The sequence below is a fragment of the Aptenodytes patagonicus genome, chromosome 9 (assembly GCF_965638725.1).
Source record: "Aptenodytes patagonicus chromosome 9, bAptPat1.pri.cur, whole genome shotgun sequence".
Taxonomy (NCBI): domain Eukaryota; kingdom Metazoa; phylum Chordata; class Aves; order Sphenisciformes; family Spheniscidae; genus Aptenodytes; species Aptenodytes patagonicus.
The window spans coordinates 5,843,433-5,863,117 of NC_134957.1; the positions used below are offsets into that span (position 1 = coordinate 5,843,433).

General features: G+C 34.0%; 1 long non-coding RNA gene across 1 annotated transcript in view; it reads left to right on the forward strand.

Annotated features, from left to right (window-relative positions):
- LOC143164713 (uncharacterized) overlaps nucleotides 1–19,685 on the forward strand; it is a 159,875-nt gene that overhangs the window by 128,663 nt on the left and 11,527 nt on the right. The window lies entirely within an intron of this gene.

Consider the following 19,685-nt stretch of genomic DNA (forward strand, 5'->3'; position numbering starts at 1 on the left):
TTTATTATTGCTTGTTCACAGTAGTAGAAAATAGTACTTAAATGCTATCTGTTTATATCAAATGCTACCCCATTCAAAGTTGACATTTTCTTACTTGTTACTTACACATCTGAATTTGTTTTATAATAACAAAATAAGCATATAAGACTGGTTTTTTTCTTAGTGAAAAATGTATATAAAAATATATATTAAAAACTGTGTGTAACAAACCTTACCCAAAACTTTAATGGTGCAGCTTAGAGCTAGATTGTACAAAAATGGGAGTATGCTTTTGTCAGCTCACTTTCCCCACTAGAATTTGCAGTGAAACATTGAAGTGAGTATAAGAAGTGAAGCAGGGAGGCATAAGAGTGTTCAGGGAGGAAAACTAAAAGAGAAAAACTGAAATAGATATAGGAAGTAAATGCTGAAATGTGTATTCTCTCCTTCTGTCCATGCTTAATTATATTAACAGTAAGGTTTTAACTGTAATATTTTCATTTTCTCTCATTAAAAAAATAATGGACTTTATCTGTACTCTGCTATATTAGTTTTATGTGGGGGTGACTTTAATACAGCTTTTGAAATCAGAAACCTCAATTCAATACGGATATCAAAAAGCATAGTCTGCATCCACCTTGCGTGAAATCCTGACCCAGTGAAATCGATGGCAAAATTCCCATTGACTTCAAAGGGGGTTGGATTTCACACCCAATCTCCTCTTTCTTTTTTCTTCAGCCTCTTTTCTTTTGCTAAATGGGATCTCTTTTCCCAGATGGACCTCTTAATGCTATGCACAATGATCATTTCAACTTTCTTTTATAAAATGGTGAGAGTCTTCTAAGGAAAATTCTGTCTTTTCTTCTTTGTTTTTTTTTGTAGTACAGTGCTGACTTCCTCTATAGTAAGGCCAGAGTGCCATTCCCTGATCTGTTGTCTTAAAAGTATTTTGTCTCTTTTTTTTTTTTACTCACAATTTAACAAGGCATGGTTTTCAGAAGTTCACATTTTAAATATCATTTGGCTGTATATCAAGGGAGCACAAGTTTTCGATAAGAACTATGTTCCACAATGAATGTTTAAATCCACATATAGTCAATCACACAAACAGCTAAACTGCAATGTATTTTAAAACCAATTTCCACCTTACTCATAACCTCAACTCTGTTATGTTTTAATCATGTCATGTTACCTTCTTTATACTTCTTTGAGAAATAAACTGAAATTCTTTATGTTTATATACTTTAAAGCATCTGACCACTAGTATTATTTTTGGCCTTCCATTTAGAAGCTGAATTCCCCATTCTTGATTCATTTAAGTTTTTTCCATGAACACCACCACCATATTTGCAGGCATCATTGTTCCTTAATTAACAGATAGAAAGATCTATTTACTGCATAGCTACTGTTTTATCTAAATGTTATGCCTTGTCCCTAAACACATAAGTGCATTAATATTTCTTTAAGGATTACCCCTTTCCTTAAAAATAGCTGCTGAATAAGGCTAAGCCATTTATTAGGAAACGTTCGACCCAATGTACAGACATTTTCTTTGCAGTAGTTGCTGAGTAGTTATAGCTTTTATGTTCTGTAAATAAGGTAAAATCTTCTTATAACTTGTTACATTACGAACTATACTTGTGATTATAGTATTAATCATAGAGAAATGAAGCATAGACTAAAGCCCTCAAGTGTTTGGAAGTTTTTTATGTCATTCAAAATAAGAAATTTTCCATAGGTTTGAATGGCTTACTCTTGCCTGTTCATCCAAAGCTAGTAAGTCTAAAACTTTCCCTTTTGTACCGAGCTTTTTTGCATCAGAAGTGCACTTACTAAATAGCTTAAGAAAACACGTGGATAACTCAGGTAGTAATTTGAATGCATTTATGGAAGACTGACTTTAACTATAATGGGAGTAGATGCTGAACCCTATTATGTGAAACATTCTGGCCACTCTATGGACATGAAGCTCTTAATCACACTGCTGACAATAGTCCCAAGCTCATCTTTCTGAAATGCTTCCATTCTGTTAGCTTTTAAACTTCCTTGAGTTATAGAAAAAAACCTCTTACACCTCTAATAGCATCTTGTTTTGTCTTTTGACTCTGCTTGACCCTGATTTGTGGATTTTTTCCTCATTAATTTTTCTCTTTTTTTTCCCATTTACTAGCTGTATATGAAGATGAAGTGTCTCATTTACTATTATTTTCTCCATTCCTTTTTGTGCTCCCTTCACTTATTTTCAGGCATCTGTATGTCTTTTCCTCCTCATTTATTATTTCTTTCCTACTAATGCAATGAAAGCAATCTGCCAAATGTTTTTTAACATCAATCCCTCCAAATGTTCAGTCACAATTTATACCCTTTGCAGCTATCCAATATAAAAATCTGTGCCACAGGCCTGATGGTTAAAAATTCAGATACTCTGATGAAATCAAGAATGTAGCCAGACTGTACATAAACCAGTAATGTTCTTAAAACATCACAGATAAAACAATACAGTTCTTTAACTTATAATTTAAAAGTAAGTTATAACTCTATAAATATGTTCCTGCAGTTATAATATCTAACTAATTTGCAGTTATATTCTGTCTGATATGCTCTTACTGTCTAAATATGTAATCGGACATTTCAAAAGTTATTTTTATGGTTCATGCCTTAAGTACCTAATTTTTCCCATAACACTGTTTTGTGTTCAATACTTTTGAATAATTAGTATACTTTAAAAATCATACATAGTTTTTCATGGATGGTCTACAACAGATGGACATACAGAAGCATGCAACCATCATGCAAAAACAATTCAACTTACTGAAAGCAATTCATGCATTAGACTGGTTGGCAAAGGAACTCTTATGGCATAGGTTGTACAACTTTTTATTTTTAAATACAGGACAAATGAATTGTAGTCAGTAATAACAGTAGAAAAGGAGTCTGAAATATTCGATATTAAATATATTTTGACTGCCATTGAAAGCAAACTAAATTGAAGTCATACTACTTAATATTTACTATACTTTGTATGGGTTTTTTTTTTAAGATATTTTGGGCATATTAGTGCAAAATTACTAGCGATTGTTTTAGAAGTATAAGATTTATAAATACCTTCATAATAAATTCTATTAAAGGTTGCTTTCTAAAATAATTATATATGCAGTTCGACAGTACTGTAATCACTGCTGTCTCTCTTTAAATTACATTTTCTTAGCTGTAAGAAGTCATACAATCTAGACAAATTCTTAGGCAACAACAACAATTCACAGATTTATGATCTCACAAGGAACACCTCTAAAGTATATCTGGCACGATGATTAAAGATAATGCTTTTGTACTTCATAAAATTTCAGTATTAGACAATAAAACATTCTAAAATTAGATGCAAGAGTTTCTAGGAATTCAGACTAGCTAGATCTAACTAGAACGCTATTTATTTCTATTATGTGTGTAGGGAAATGTTAAAGAAGTTGACCTTCCACTATCTAGCATGAAAGCATTTACAACTCCATTAAATTGAGGATGTATGTTTCAACTAGTCTGTGTCTTCCTCTGAGACATTTAATTTTGCCAACACTTACTTTAGTTGGAAATAAAAGGAATTGTATCAGTAAACTGGAAACACAAGTTAATGTGTCAGGATTATGAAACATCATGTTTTCTGATTTTTGAATTTTTAATGGGTGAGACTCTGCTGCAGCTCTGAAGCATGGTACAGAGCAAGAATTGCAGATAGAAATTATCCTTATGAAAACTGTCCTTATCGCTGGCCTTATAAATATGTGTATCCATTTTGAAAATTCTCATGTTTTTATTTTTGAAGATTTACCAGTAATAAATGGAAGCTGGCCACTAATTTATCAGCTTACCAGCGTTCTGAATTTTTATTTTCTTGCTTTCAAAATACATAAAATATGCTGTTATGAAACATTTACCCTTTGGGTTTATTGTAAGTTTTTAAGAAGTAAAAAAAAGAGGTTGCAATTTACATGCATTGTGACTTAAGAATATTGGAATAAACTGAATGAAAAATATTAGTTCCATGGAAAATTTTTTTCTTCTTCTTTTCCTGCAAACATAGTAAAGCATTGGGACAAATTAAGAATTAATCCATATAATCAAATTCAGATTATCTTCAGATACTGGTGGGCTGCTGTTAGGTGAGAAAATAGTTTTCCCGGTTGTCTAAAGGATAGGATGATATAATTTAAAATCAAAGTACTGTCAATCACGTTTGCTTACAATCTGGTAGGGAAATTGTAGCTACCACAATATCGGACAGAAACTCTTTGATATTTTGTAGAAAACTATTTTGATATTAAAAGTTTGTATTGATTTCTCAAATTCATATTAGCATTTCAATTTAAAGTCTGACATGGTGTGAAAATTATGCATAAAACCAACAATGGCTGGAAGGATTAGCAGAGTCAAGTGGAGAGAAAGAGTCTTTTAATGTGCTACATGGACAGGCTTGATAGTCTTCCACAACATTTCCCTCTTGACAAAGTCTATAATCCTCTTCCATAGTTTGACTCAAGTGAAATGCAAGGAGCTTCAAGTCTTCATCTGCTGTCCTCAGGGAAGGTATTTTTTCTGTTTCATTGTTTCTCTCAAAAAAGAAAGATGAAAAGGAAGTGAGCAATGAGGAAAAAAAGGAGGCCAAATGATTTCAAAGGTCAAACAAAAAAAGAAACTCAAGGATCTTCCTGTGAAGCTTTTTGAAGTTATTCAGAAAGTTGGTTTGACATCTGCAACAGTCTCTCTGACATTTAGATAAGCTTTTCACTTATATGTTAAGTGAGTAAGTTCTGGTTTATTTTATAATATTCCATATGTTTCTAGTCTGAACACATTTTGAACAGTGTCATTAGTAACTATTTTCCTCTTAGTATTTCAGCAGTTAGTCAAATCATGGATTTTAAAAAAGGGTTAAAAGTGACTTTTCAAATACTTAAATATAGCACCTACGTAACGGGCTGTATTAGATAGTTTAAAATTCTTTGATAAAACATAGGTTATAAGCTTTTATGCCAAATCAAGTAGCTATATTTTTCATAGCTAAATAACATGAGTCAGATGTGCTGCAGCAGGCTATAGTGTGTATAGAGTACAACATAAGCTCAATAAAATTTATGTGTGTTATTTTGATATCATTTTGAAATACAACCTAACTTAAGGCTTTTATTAATGTAGATTACCCTGCTGACTTCTGTGAATGAAGGGATGTATTCTGATACTATTTTGTATAGTTTAAGTGAAATATACTTATAGGACTTCCAGTTTTAGAGTCTGGAATACTGATTTCTGCTGAATGGAATGGTCTTACTACAAAACATGTGTCCTGCTAATGGAATCTTCTTTATATTAATTTCTAGCTGAAAGACATGTATTGATTTATCCATTGATCATATCTTAAAAAAAAAAAAAAGAGAAAGATAATATAGATTATTCATACCTTGAGTTCAAATTTCTAATCAGCAGTCACATAATTTCCCAAGTAAATCTGAATTTAAAAATATTTGCTTATTACTTTGTTCAATTTACTATTTCCTGTATTTGCAATTAAAGACAGACAGGTATTGTGTAGACAAACTGAGATCCAGTGGGCCAACCTGCAGTAGATCATGGTGACATTGAATGACCGAGATCCATGAGACAAGGACAGCATTTTCTGTATTTTAATGAGTTCCTTAAGTTTGAATCCGGAATTTGCTAGGAAAGCTTAAAATTAAGAAGATGACACAGAACTCATTGTCATGCAGGGAAAAAGGCAGTCAGTGCTCTCAAACAGGAAACACTGGAGTGAAGCATATACTTCCACAGAGTAAAGCATCCTGTTTTTCTGATTACCTTTGATTTCCTGATTTTTGGTATCTCAGTTCCTCTATAAGTTTCCAGAAATCTTGGATTTCTGAAAAGATGCACGTTTTCTACTGTTAGTTTAGTCTGATTGGTTTTTATCTTTACCTTCCAAGATCTGATTATTAAATCTCCCAGAAGTTTTGTTTCGGAAAAGAAAAATGTATTCCGAGTTGTCTGGTGACAACCTGGTGAAGATAACACATTATTCTTACATAAATTGACCTTTAGGTATTTCTTAATGTGCTTATTCTTTTGCAAAAATGTTGTTTTACTAAAACTGTTGATGTTTATTCTCTTAAATTGAGTTTAATTACCACATAATTTTTTCAGTTAACAGAGGAAACTGTTTCCATTTATCTGTATATGTTACTCTCTGTAGCCAATTAACATCCTGACTTTGGGGCTCCAGTTAAGCAAGGGTATTCTACAGGGTCATCCCCTCGTATCACACCAAGGTCTTCTGCCCAGATACCACTTCAACAAAAACACACAACAATGTTGTTAAACAAAAGCTAATTATCAAAGGTGAACAATGAGTTGTCTACAGCACACCATGTACCGAATTAGTCATTTAACAAAAAGAAATTATGCAGATTTCCAGTGATTATGAAAATATTATTTCACTAGAATTATATGCTCTCAGAACCCCCCCAAAATCTGATGCCAATGTAAATATGTGAATGAAAAAATAGGAAATTTTCTGAGAGTCGCTCCTGTAGACCTCATACAGTATACATTTCAGGTGATAAATTCTATGCATGATTGAATAATACGGTTACAAATTAGGGAAAAGCAAATGAATTTGCATTTATGGTTTTTCCTTTCCCTGCCTTTTTTTTGGCATGGGGGTGCTAAAACTCTTTATTCTATTCTTTGCTCCACTCTGGCTTCTTCTCAGCAATATTTCCTAAGCAGAAGACAAAACAACATTTAAATCAACCCTTCTAAGTGCATGATTCTGCAGATGCTTTTGAACTAAACTTAATATAGCTATATGCCTCTAATTTTGGAGGTCATTTATCCCTCAAAGAATATTTGTTCAAGGTGTGTACTGTTTCCCATCTTACAACATGCAAGCCACCACAAAAAAACATCAGTGGCTAAATCACAAACTGTCTTATGGGTCCCCTGTGACTAAATCATTAAAGCTCCTTCTATCTGTAGAAACTTTATGAGTATAGTTGCTTGCAACATCTGGATACAAGAAAAGGGATAATATTCTTTTGTCATCTTTTGTCCCTTTCGAACATCTAACCAGAAGGATTTTTTTTAACATAACTTCCCAGCATAAAGCATTTCATTTTCAGCACTGTCCTGAAGGATAGATTTGTGACAGAGCAGAAACATACATTCTTAAAGTGATGTGTATCTGTAGCTGAAGCTACTGGAAGTCTCCAAGGTTGAAAACCTTCTTCATGTATCCAGTTATGTGAAGGAAGAATTTGGTTTACTCTATTGCAAGTTTCCAGCCTTGAAAAAATAGAGTAACTATTGCAAATGAGAACACAACTTACCTTCCCACAAAAAGCACAATCCTATGTAAATCTCATAAGCTATTTTTTAAAAAGTTATATTACTTGATACTGCAATTATAAATAGCTGTTTAAAAATGGCTTGAAGGATATTGTAGTTTTTAATCATTTGAACACAGAAGGAAGTCTACTGTAGTCACCTGGGGCACCAGGAGAAAAATCTCTACTACAGAGTTCTCTCTTTCTTTTTGGTATTGTATATCTAATTGTCTATCTAAATTGCAATAAGCACCTCAAAGCATAGGTTACACTTATTTCCAGTTAATAACATTTGAAGATAAGAGAACATTTTCCCCTCAGTGCTCCACAAAAACAAAACTCAGACTGAAATTGTTCTAAAATTAATGAAGTTAAATGAGATTTTGCAAAGGGTAAAGCAGCGTATTTGTGATAATACATGCAAAACAAATCACTTGCCTGTGATTTAATTGGTACATTCATAAGACAGTTTCCTTCAAACCATTTGTTACACAGTTATTTTAGCCTTGTGTCCTAAGGAAACAGTATTTGTGTGATAGCGCTCTCTGTCTGGTCTGCCTTGCTCCCTTCAGTAAATGTTGAAGCTCTTGGCCAATTTCAACCAGATTTGACAAAGGGACAGAAGTCTCAAAGATAATTAAGTTCCCACAAATTTCATGCGAAGTAGCGTATAGGGGATGGGGGACAATTCAGATTAATACTCTGCTGAGAAACGCCACAAGACAATTTCTGGTTTTATCCGCTCAGTGCCTCTGGCAGGCACACTGGTATATAAAGACTATGTGAGGTGCTGCAAATAAAATGAGAGGCTCTACGGGGTATAGACAGAGCTGAATCAAAACAGAAGGGCCATAGAAAATGTTAATGATGAAGAGATGAGCAATAACTGTTCTACAGTGGGCATGAAGAACAATTTAGGTTGTGTGACGTTGGGGGGGGGGGGAATAATCTACCAAACAGGCTACTTTAATTCTTCCAATGACTTAAGATTTGTTAACAATTTTCAGAAAATTGGAGTTGGTGAGGTAAAGAAAATAGAAAACTTTCTATTTTCAGAAGGCAGTACTTAGTAAAAGACTGAATGCAATTTCACAGTGATGATGATAAAGCTGTATATTTGAGATGGAAAATACCAGGAGGCAAAAAGTCCTCAGATGTTTGGTCGAATTTAATAGATTATTTCACTAGTGTGTATCCTTATTATGCTCAATCAAGAAAAGGAAAATATATTTTTTTTAATGTTCTGTAACCTAAACATTAAATGAAAGTAGAATTTCCTTCCCTGTATGTATAAATTAAGTATATGTCTTGCAATAATTTGTACCAAAATCTTCATAGCCTGAAGAAGACACAACATTTTTAATGGAAGTGCTATTTGTGACAAAATTTTGGAGAGTTCACAACTTTCTGCAGGAACGTGACCATTTTGATGAAATCTCATTCTGGAAAGAAGCATTTAAATCCTTTAAAATAAAAATATTTCTCCTTTTACTTTTTAGAGACAATTAGATAAATGCAATTTCTATAATAAATACTATACAGCAAAAATGTGGAATAAATAATTTCAACTATGTTGAAACAAAAAGAATTGCTCTGCTCAAAGAAATGTTTTGAGATTTTTTAATATATAAAATATTTTATATCACATGTCGTAATATGTCATATATACGATCTATCATATATGCTATGTATCGTAATTACCAATGAAATGGTAATATTAAGATTTGTGCAGTACTACTGTTGTATTAAACTTTATTCAGCATAATTTATAAGCTTTGATGCATTTAATTTACAGTATGATTAATAAGTTGTAGAAATGCAAATGAAACGCATCAAAATTAATGTTTAAGTTATTAATCTTAGTTTAAATTTCACATTTACCAACAGCAATGAAATAAATATTTCTCAGATCTCTGAGTATAGAGTGAGTGATTACAAGTAGGGGAATGATAAGTGAAGAACTATTTTAATGCTAGTAAGTCTAATTCAAAAGCAAAGGATTTTTTTAATTACTCAGTTAAAAAATTGTAAGGTATTATAAAATGTTACAATTTTGGTCTATTAAATGTGTCCTTAGGTATTCAATTATAGAGAGCATATGTTTCTTGACTGTTTTTTCTCCCAGAAAGAGATTTATGGTGATGATAAACGTATATATTTTCATGGGGTAGGCAAGTAAAACTATACGAAGTTACATAGTGCATTCAAAAATAAAAAACCCCAAGCAAAATTTTCCTTAAAATATAAGTAGTTTCTGCAAAACGTTCACCAAAATGTGTACATGGAAGATAATTTTTTTATTGCAGTTTGAAGTTATATGAACCTGTACAAGCAAAATAACTATCAAGCCCTACAAGTAGAAGTCCCCAAGTATTTGTTTATTTATTTATTTATTTATTTACTAAAATTCATACTCTTCGGCCTCGTCCTGGCAGAATATTAATTATGCAGTAGCATACTTAACTGCAATAGGTTTTGCAGATTAATGCAGTCTTGCCTTGTGTTTCCCTTATTCCTTCCTTTCAATTTGTCAGTATTCAGTGCAGGAAGTATAACAGAAAGTTGTATTTGAAGTTAAAACCAAAGCAAAACAAAACAAGAAAACCCAAGCCTCTGGCTAACTCTAAAGAACCAACTGGGATCAAGATTAAAGATAGAAGTGGCAAAAAATGCATAAAACTATTCTAAACGTCTCGGCATTGTGAAAGATAAAACATGAAATGTTTATATAGACAAGGCAGTCCTAATGAAAGAACAGAAATTTGATCACTACTGAATTTTATCACGACATTGTCTGGAATAAGAACGGAAGATCAGGAAATATGACAGCCTTTCAGCAGATAGGTAGTCTTACAGGGCTGTCTCCTTTATTAATCAGCAAACAGTACACTGGAAAGAGGCAAAAAGGAATTGTATCATAGTAGCTGAACCAGATATGCTAAATTGGATAGAAGTTTGGGAGTGTCTTCAGAGTGATTCAACTAGGGAAAAAGCAGGCAAACTCAAGAAATATACTTCGGCAGATAAAATCATAAAAATACTTCAGCATTGCAGACTTCTTGAATAAATATAAATTGGGCAAAAAGATCACATTTGTTCTTTAAACATGCAAGGGAGGTGATAGCAAAATAGTGAGTGTTTAATGTAAATCAATATCATTAGAATAAAGCAATAATAAAAGCCATAATAAGAGGATGTAAACTTTTGAGAAGCCATAAGTTTCTAACGTCAGTGCTTGCATTATATCTTTTGAATAGGAGTTTCTTCATGTTGTGGTTAAGTCTAGTCTTCCACTGACTCACTGCGGGCTAAAAACAATAGATTCGTTTGTGACCTGTGTAAACTTCTGGAATCTGTTGTTTGCGTTCAAGAATGTGCAGGAAATTGCCTCAGATGCCACTAGAATACATATGTATGCTTTATACGGCCAAGACCTACAGTTTAACAATTTTTATAAAAACAGAGGTTGCTGCAAGCCATTTAAGGAAGGAGGCGTCTTAGTAATTGAAGCCTCAGTAACTGAATCATTTAAAGATCATAGTTATATTTGTAGCTGAAGAAATATTTCTGTTCTAGAGTAATGATGAGATGCAGAAATATGTGGGAGTATATGAACCGTACAGTAATGACAAAAGTTTTGACTGGGTCACCTAATTGTTTAAAGAAAGAATGAAAAATACATGGTATCTTGTATTCAGTATATATAAAAAAAGATTCATTGCCAACTATTTTTTTAAAAATCCTGTTTTAAATTAAAATTCTCACAAATAAAATTTTTTTACTCCGGTATGTTATAGTCTACCTGTATCAAGAAAAGTTGATCTACTGTGTAGCATATTTTGGATTTTGGCACGGTATTGATAAAAATATTACAAATGTCTGAGGGAAAACATTTAAATCCATATTATAGTTTCAAAATAATTATTAGAATTGCACATATCCTCAAAATGTTCAAATTAAAAGTTTCTATTACAGTTATTACTGTAAGTATGTAACCTTTTTTTAATGATTTCTAACTAAAAGGGCAGCAGTCCTCATAAGACTTCTTGATTTAGAATGCTACATTTGCTTTCCTTTGTCTGCATTTTGGACAGACTACTAAGGATTTTTTTTTTTTTCCTTAATAAGGCAAATTGAGCTCCTCTCAGCTTTGAATTGCAAGAAAAAATATGCTGAAGTGTAATCTTAGCTGTATCCACGGAAACCAGTTGCTTCACTGGAGAATATTCTGTATTCCATTCAATAGACTTGTGTACCATAAAAGAAAAAAAAAAGAAAACTGGTTTGGACTGAATCATTATCCTCAAGAAAGCATAAAGTCTAAGGATACCGTAAAGGTGTTTGTTCTTTAAAAGTATTCAGCCTAATAGTCCTTCATGAGTTTACTCTGGATATCCAATCAATGTGTCCTCTGGCCCATCTAGACTGAACAGTTTTACTATGGGTCTAAACCAACTTCTAATAAATAGTAGAGACCGTGGGACTCCAAATCACACTTGTGTAGTAGTGAGGAAATTTCCTCTGAGACTTCATCAGCATGTCTGTTGGAAACTGCTGGATGAAAGCTCTAATCCTAAGTAATTCATAATTTGATGATATTAAGAATTTTTGTTGTTGTTGTTGTTTGGGTGGGTGTTGATGCCTATATTTTAAAGGGTATGATTCAGTGAAAGAATTCACACGTTTTTGCGGAGCCTTAGCATATATCCCTCTTCTGTATATGGAACAGCGAGGAAAGTGAAAACTATTTTCCATAAATTACTTCCCACTCTGAAAAACTGAAATGCCTTGTTAAAAACTGTCTAATATTGTTGTCCTCCTTTTTCTGCCTATGTAAGAAAGTACTTGCAAAGTATAATGAAAACTTTCTGAAAGTGTGAAGTGTATTGGTGTCAAGGGAATGGAAAAGAGGCTGCCTCTGAAGAAGCTGAAACTGAAAGTTTCAGAAGGGCTTGCTTGCCGGGGAGGGCAGCAGTCTGTGCACCAACAGCGGCAGGTGGAGAAAGTGCCTGAACTGCTGGGAGGGTTGCTCAACAACTGGACAACTAAAATTGGCAAGCAGTTCACTCCGAATAGGGGCTGAAAAAATTCACCCCCAAATTCCTTCAGAATCTGTGGAATTATCCAGCTTTGCCTGACTTTCCCTGATATCTTTGTAAAATGAAAAGCAAGAAAAAGAAAGAAAAAAACTATTCTCCATACAACTGGAACAATTTTATTTAATGGTTCCTCTTCATGTCTTTGTGAAAGCAGTAGCATTGAAGAAAAGCAATTACACTACTGAATAGTTTATAATATTATAAAAACACAAGGCATAGAACAAGCAGGAGGACATTATAGGACAATTACCCTGAGTACTCTGTTCAGAGCATCGTGCCCTTCTTTAATTAGGTAGTGGTCCTGGCATAAATGGCAAATGGGGCCCAGGGTTTTGTGTAGGATGAGGTAAATTAGAAAATTAGGAGCTAAGAGATCGAGGTTAAGTTTTGGGTTGTTGTTTTTTAAGGGACAGCATCATTCCTGTTGATGAAGTATTACCTAATTGGTATAAGCTGATTCAGATTAGTGGTGACTAAAAATGGATGAAATTCAATCCTGTACTGTTTCATACCTTCAAAATATTATACTGCTATCAACTTAATGCCTCATTTATACACAGTTACAATAGCAAACAACATTGCTATAATTTTGCTCCTCTAAATGTATCATTGAAATGTAGACACCCATCTCTGTAAAGCCTTACAGTGCTCTACTACTTTGACTTTCTGAAGCAGTCTCTGCAGACAGCTCTCAAAGGAGCTGATAACATTTTAAAGCATGGCTTTTTGGCGCATGAGTTCAGAAAGACCTGACTGTACTGTGAAATGGGATTTCACAACTCCTTGACCAAGTCTGTTAGTGAATGTTAGTAAAACTCTTAGGATTCGTTTTCAGAGTCTGAATAGTGAGCAAGCTTGACTAGAGAAACCTCTTAGTCTTCAGAACTTTGAAAAACTAAGGTTATACAACCTGTCTCGTACTGAGCATCTTACAACCAACAGTCACTTCAGAAAACAGAAATCTTGACTATGTCTCAATTTCTGTTTATGTAGGTTGTTGCTACCATCTAGAATAAGGACTTATTTTGTATGTTTTAACAGACCTCATTATATAGCAGAATTTTAGTGTTTAGAGAATTAAAATTTTTAAAAAAATATAATTAAAAAAGATTTTCAAATAATTTTTCAGAGAATAGTCTCATTTTACTAATTGATTGTATGTTTCAAAAAGGAAATAATTTTGGCATGATTTTCTTTTGGTACTTGGTCTACGTTCAGTTTCAACAGATCAATGCCTCTATTGCAGGCCACTATTAATGTTCTCACTCTGATGTAGTTTAACTTCATAAGGTTTCTGATGTGGCCGCATGTGATGTCTATAAAGGATTCCTTTTGAACATTTTTGTGTCCATTCATTTCAAAGAGAAACAGCAGTAGCATTTAATTCATCAATTAGAGATTAATATTGACGGAAATCAAGAAAGGTGCTTTTTTAAAAATACATCAAATATTTGACTTCTTTTAAAATAGTATTACAATTTTCACAGAACTCTTTAACCATGTTATCATTCCAGTGGCTTTTGTCTTCTCTTATTATTAACTAAATACTTTTGATTAGTGCCTCTGTGATTTTTATAATGAAATAAAATAGTTGTTTGATCAGTGTATGAATTAAGTAACTTAAAAGGGCTATTTCTTATAGGAAATGTACAAAGCATTTAAATTTATGGTCTACTTTTCATACAGTAATCAAACAATTTAGGCAGAATTCAAAGATATGTGTGTCCTGATTAGTATCTGCAATCAAAGAAGTCAACCTATTAACCATGTTATTCAGTATATTTCAGTATCTGAGTGCTATGTGACATCTTTACATTATCTAGGGAGTTCTTACCACTTAGAAAAGTTTTTCCCAACTAATTAAAGTTCTTTCAAAAAAAACCCAACCATAAATTCTTCGAAGCGTCTATGGCAGGATTTGGAGTAAGGACTGGTTTCAGAAGATTTTAATAGTAGAAACTAGGTGACAGCAGCTTCTTTTCAAGTATGAATGGATAGACTTGCAGGCATAGTAAACCTAAAATAGGGAGCAAATTGAAACCAAACGTTTTTGATTGCATTGCTTATGTTCCTGAAGGAATGGAATGCACTATCATGGTTTCTTCCATTTCATCTCAAGTCATTTATAGTGCTGACATAAAATATAGATTGTAAAAGCTGCATTATACTGTTTTATAATTACACAAAATTCACTTTGCAATTCAAGTCAGATAATGACCCTTGAGGATGGTAAGTTTGCATAAAGCAACACTACAGGTTTCCCATAACTACTAAAATGCAGCTTTGAATGTTAAAAAAAAATTTTTTCAGCACTTTTTCCAGTTAGGGATCTGTTTAGTACCAGCCAAACAGGTCTTTCTCTGAGAGTGTGTGGTTGCAGTGCTGCAGTTACCTTCCTGCCCCACAGAACTGAAGTAATCATCCAGCTCTTGGTGTGCGATCTGTGACAACGCTTGCTCCTTACATCTTTCCTTTTGTGGCACTGAGCTGGCGCAGTGTTGGTGAGAGACAGAATCACAACGGGAAACCATGTAATACTGTAAAGGGCGAGTTGTGCTTTATTATCTTACACCTGACTCCAGGAGTTATGTGTTCTCTCTTTATAGAAAGGCATGTGGAATGCTTACAGAAATAAAAGAATTGTGTATAGATTGAGCAAAGCAGAAACAGGAGCTCTGTTGGTTCAGCCAGCTACCTGCTAGTGCTACAGAACTGAGAGCTAAGCTGCAGGTGGCATTGCTTGCTGGATCAGTCAGCACTGGATCTCCAGCGAAAGGAATGATGCTTTAAACATCAAAGTTAAGAGTAACTGCAAAGTACTGAAGTCGTTGCACTTGGGGATAGCTCCCTATGTTCAATTCACGTGTTTCAAACAATGTATCTTGGACCAACAATGATTGTAGTTAGACCAGTATAGTCTAGAGACACTTTTTGATTTTAAGAGCCAAAATGAGAAATGGTTCCAAGTATGAGTTTAGTTGCTGCAATATGTTGTCATGGAAATTTCTTTTCTTGCTGTGTGCTCGTTTTATAAAATCTGTGTCATTTATATGGGGAAACAGACCCAATACCGAGGCTGAATGCACCATTCAGACTCTACTCCTGAGATTGCCTAGGGTTACGTTCAGGAGGGAAGGACAAACAGAAGAGGTAACCTGCAGTGATGCTTCTATCAGCTCCCACCCCTGTGTGGTTTGTGTTGTCATTGTCGAGTTTTCCCACATTACCGCTGTAGGAAGGGATGTGACCTTAAGAAAAATTCTCTTCAGCTTCAGATGCTTCTTCAGCACATTACATGGGACAGTGGCTTTTGGTAGTGGAGTGATGGAGTGACCTCTGCAACTTTTTGCACTGATTGATTTTCATTCCCACTGCTCCAGCACTTTACCTGAATGTACCAATTGATCTGTGACTATACAGTGCTGAAGAGCATTTCATTTTCAAAGTTAATAAACTTGGCATTTAAAAGAAAAAAACGAAAGGAAAAAATCAAGCTTAAAATATTTCTGAAACAGACATTAGTGACTGTAGAAAGAAAATTGTTACTACTATTTGGCTGACATTAATTTAATGTGCATTGATTTCAGTATATTTTTTTCTGTTGAGGTATCTCAAATAGTTTTGCCTAAGTCTTTCCCTTTTAAATCATGACAGAGGCTTAATAAAAGCACTAAACTCTCTAAATCTTGGAGATACATATTCTCAGGGCTGCAAGTACAAAATAAGATACTTGATACAGTAGTTTGGGAAAGCAGAAGTTTTTATTACTTCATTTAGCTGAGTATCATAAAAGAGTATATCTCACCATAAAACAGAACGTCATCCTCAAACACTCAGGAAGAATAACTTAACTGTGCAACTTTCAGCCAAGTAGGGTTTGGGGTTTTTTTGTCTTGTTTTGGGGGGGGTCAGTTGGTTGTTTTTTGAGAAAAGTGGATTTCTCCTCATTGCCACTTGGCCTTTCCAAGGCAAACTGACGTCTGACAGTAAGTCCTCCCTGTTACATTCTTTGTAAGTGTAATGTTAATTAATTTCTTTTATTTGGTAAATGATCTGAAAGAACTTGCACAGGTTTAAGTCAATAAAAATGTTTTCGATATGGAGGTAAATGGATATTTATAACAAAGAAAGACTGACACAGTTAATACTCTGTAAATTAAATCTGGTTTCTAAAAGCGAAAAAATCCTTCATGTCACTTAAATTGCCTTGCTCAAATGTAATTTGAGAAACAGAAACATGCTTTTCCTTATGCTACCTTACTTCTGTATTCAGAAATGTTCATTTTTAGTTCAAGTTTCCTTCATAACTTTATGCATGAATGTGAAAGTTACCATTGAAGTTCTGAATTCCCACTCCCGAGAAAGAATTATTGAAAGCAATGAAGGATGTGTTCTTAAATTATACCCTGAAATATTGAAGGAGTCTGAGAGAGAAGTTAAATTTATTTTTTAATGCCATTTCAAAAAACGCACTCTGTTTATCATGAGTCATTTTCTGGTAAGCCCTAAAGCATGGATATTATACTTTAATATCATTTTCCGTAACATTAAATTTGCAATGGAGAAAGGCACTAGGTCTTATTCATCATTTCATTACACTGCTCAGATTTCCTTGACTTCAACAGAGTAAATTGGAGTAAGATAAAGGAAAATCTGGTTTCTCTTCTCTTACAATTATTCTGGATAGTTTTGTTTGTGGGTTTTTTTTTTCATTCCAGAATTTCTTATGTTCTAATTTGAGTGAAATCATCAATGTACCAGTTTACAATGTTGTTTTCTTTCCATTAAAAAACACCCCAAAATAATCTGGATTCAATGGAATCTTTCAAAAGCTTTAGAAAAGATTTTAAAGAAATGTGATTTTGTGATAACTTCATTGTGATTCAAGAAGCACTGAATGCTTAGATGAGAGAAAGAAAGCTCAAAGAAGCATAAACGCAAAGAACAAAAATGCATTTAGCTATTGTTGTTCAATTATTTTCTCAGAGTGCTGGTTACATTTTTCGTACTGGACATTCACCTGACTTCTTTGGGTGTCTGTGCTTTTAACGTAAATGGGGCTCGGCAAATTCTAACTCCCATTTTTAAGCATATTTTGGGTGATGGTTCTAGGACAATCCTCCTTAAAGATGAGTTGCCAATACTCAGTGACTAGTGCCAACAGTAACAGACTATCCAAATGCTAAACACCCCCTTTTCCTGTCCTATTTATAATTCACCTCTTCAGCAACAGCTGTTGGCTAAAGAAAGTATATAGACTAAAGTTTTAAAGTAACTATTTTAGATCACATAAGAAATGCGCTGACCTAAAACAAACAAACAAACAAACAACAAAACCCAACACCCCAATAATTCTTTGTTGTCTGCTGTCTTCCTTGTTAGCCTTCAACTCTGGGTTGAAAACCTTATAATATGTCCAGACTTTTATTTCTGAAGCTTATTGAGATCAATAAGAGTTCTGGGTCACTGCCAGACTTGTAGCTCCTCAATTTTTATTGCTTGGTTTCCAGAGTGGAATCCAAATCCAGTCCAGCTTCTGTCAGGGCATAGAAAGATTACAAAACTCAGAGCAGCAATTTCTACACAGGAAATAGGGAGCAGCCTTATCCCAAGGATGTACTCTTAAATCTTGCCCTTGGGAACTTAAGCACGGTGGATTCAGTGTCCTCCCCACTCTGAAGCTCTTTCTGTCAACAAAGTATGCTGCGTAGGATTGTTCCGATTCTTTCACCTCCAGAAAGGGATGGAAGATTCAGAGAGTATCAAACTGGGGAAAAAAAAAAAACACAAGAGAAGTCTTAATAAGGATTCTGTACTTCAGAATTATTTCTGTTCCTTGGTAAGAGCAATTGTGCTCTGGCTCTGGCTGACTAATTTTAATAAATGTTGAGAGACTGCTGTCTTCCAGTCCATCCCTCAGTCACTTGTATAAGCAGCATACAGTAACAGTGCAGGAAAGACATAAGGCTGTAGACAGTTATTAAATCTGCAGTTCATATTAAAGCTGGAGCTCATAAATTATGTACAAGCTCCCCAGATTATCACAGCTCGATCCTCAGAAAATACTATGAACCAGAGTGCCATGATACTTCATACCTTCCTGTAACTTGGAATCCAAATTACTCTCAGTAAAGCATAAACAAAGATTACGAGAAGTACAACCTAAATTCTATAATAGCACTGCCTCACTAGGAATGAAGACTTTTTAAAACATTTTTTTCTCATTACCTAAAAATTATGAATAAACAGAAAGTAAATACAGTCATAAGAACACCAGCCCAAACTCAAGAGTGTTCTCAGAAAAGAACTCAGAAAAACAAATTGTAGTGCTAAGAAACCTTCTTGTTTCCTTCTTGGCCCAGTGAAGTGATAATATATGAGCAATTCCCACCATGCTCACCCACTTGGCATCTTTTTCACTGAAGCAGTGACAGATGAGAGCAGCATGCTGAGAGAAGGTACTGGCAATACCTGTCATATTTATTATATGCAATGAATTTGCACAAAGAGTACTACAATATTATGCATGCTATCTCAGCTGCAGCATTGAGAAAGACCAGAATATATATTCTACTCATTGCTTTCAGTGTAGCTTCACTAAAACCTAACATTCTACAGGTTATTTTGGGAGGACGTCAAGACTAAAGGAAGATGGTATTTGCAACAGAGAGATCTCTGGACAGGGAAGTGTGAAGCTGGAAATATTTTCTAAATTGATATTCAAGAACATCAGAGAATATGCTGCAGGTCTAATATAAGTTCATGGCCTTCAAGGCATTGTAGTCTATGGTGTTTCACTGTGGTTTGCTGGGTAGCATGTTTGGCTCATAATGTCAGAATTTCTTCTAAATTTATGACCTTGTACAGATTGTTGTTATTTTGGCTAATTACTGTTTGTTGAGCTTCTGGGACCATTTCTTTGTGTGAACTTTTTTCATTATAGATTGTGCTTTCCTTTATAAATATCTGTAAGTGAATGTATTCAGAGCAGTGCCTTGAAGCTGTTCTGTACACTGATGTACAGATCTTTCTTACGAAGTAGTAGTGGAGGTCTTTAAGATTCAAGACTGGCATTGATGTATTGTTAGTGGTTGGTCAAAACTTTTAAACCAGTCTTGTATCTAGTACAGAAGGAGTCTTACTGCTTGAGACTAGCCATGGCTATACTCTTTTCTTCCTTGGAGGGACTTATTTCATATGTATATTTTAGACACTAAAGCTGGAATCTTTGAGATTCTAT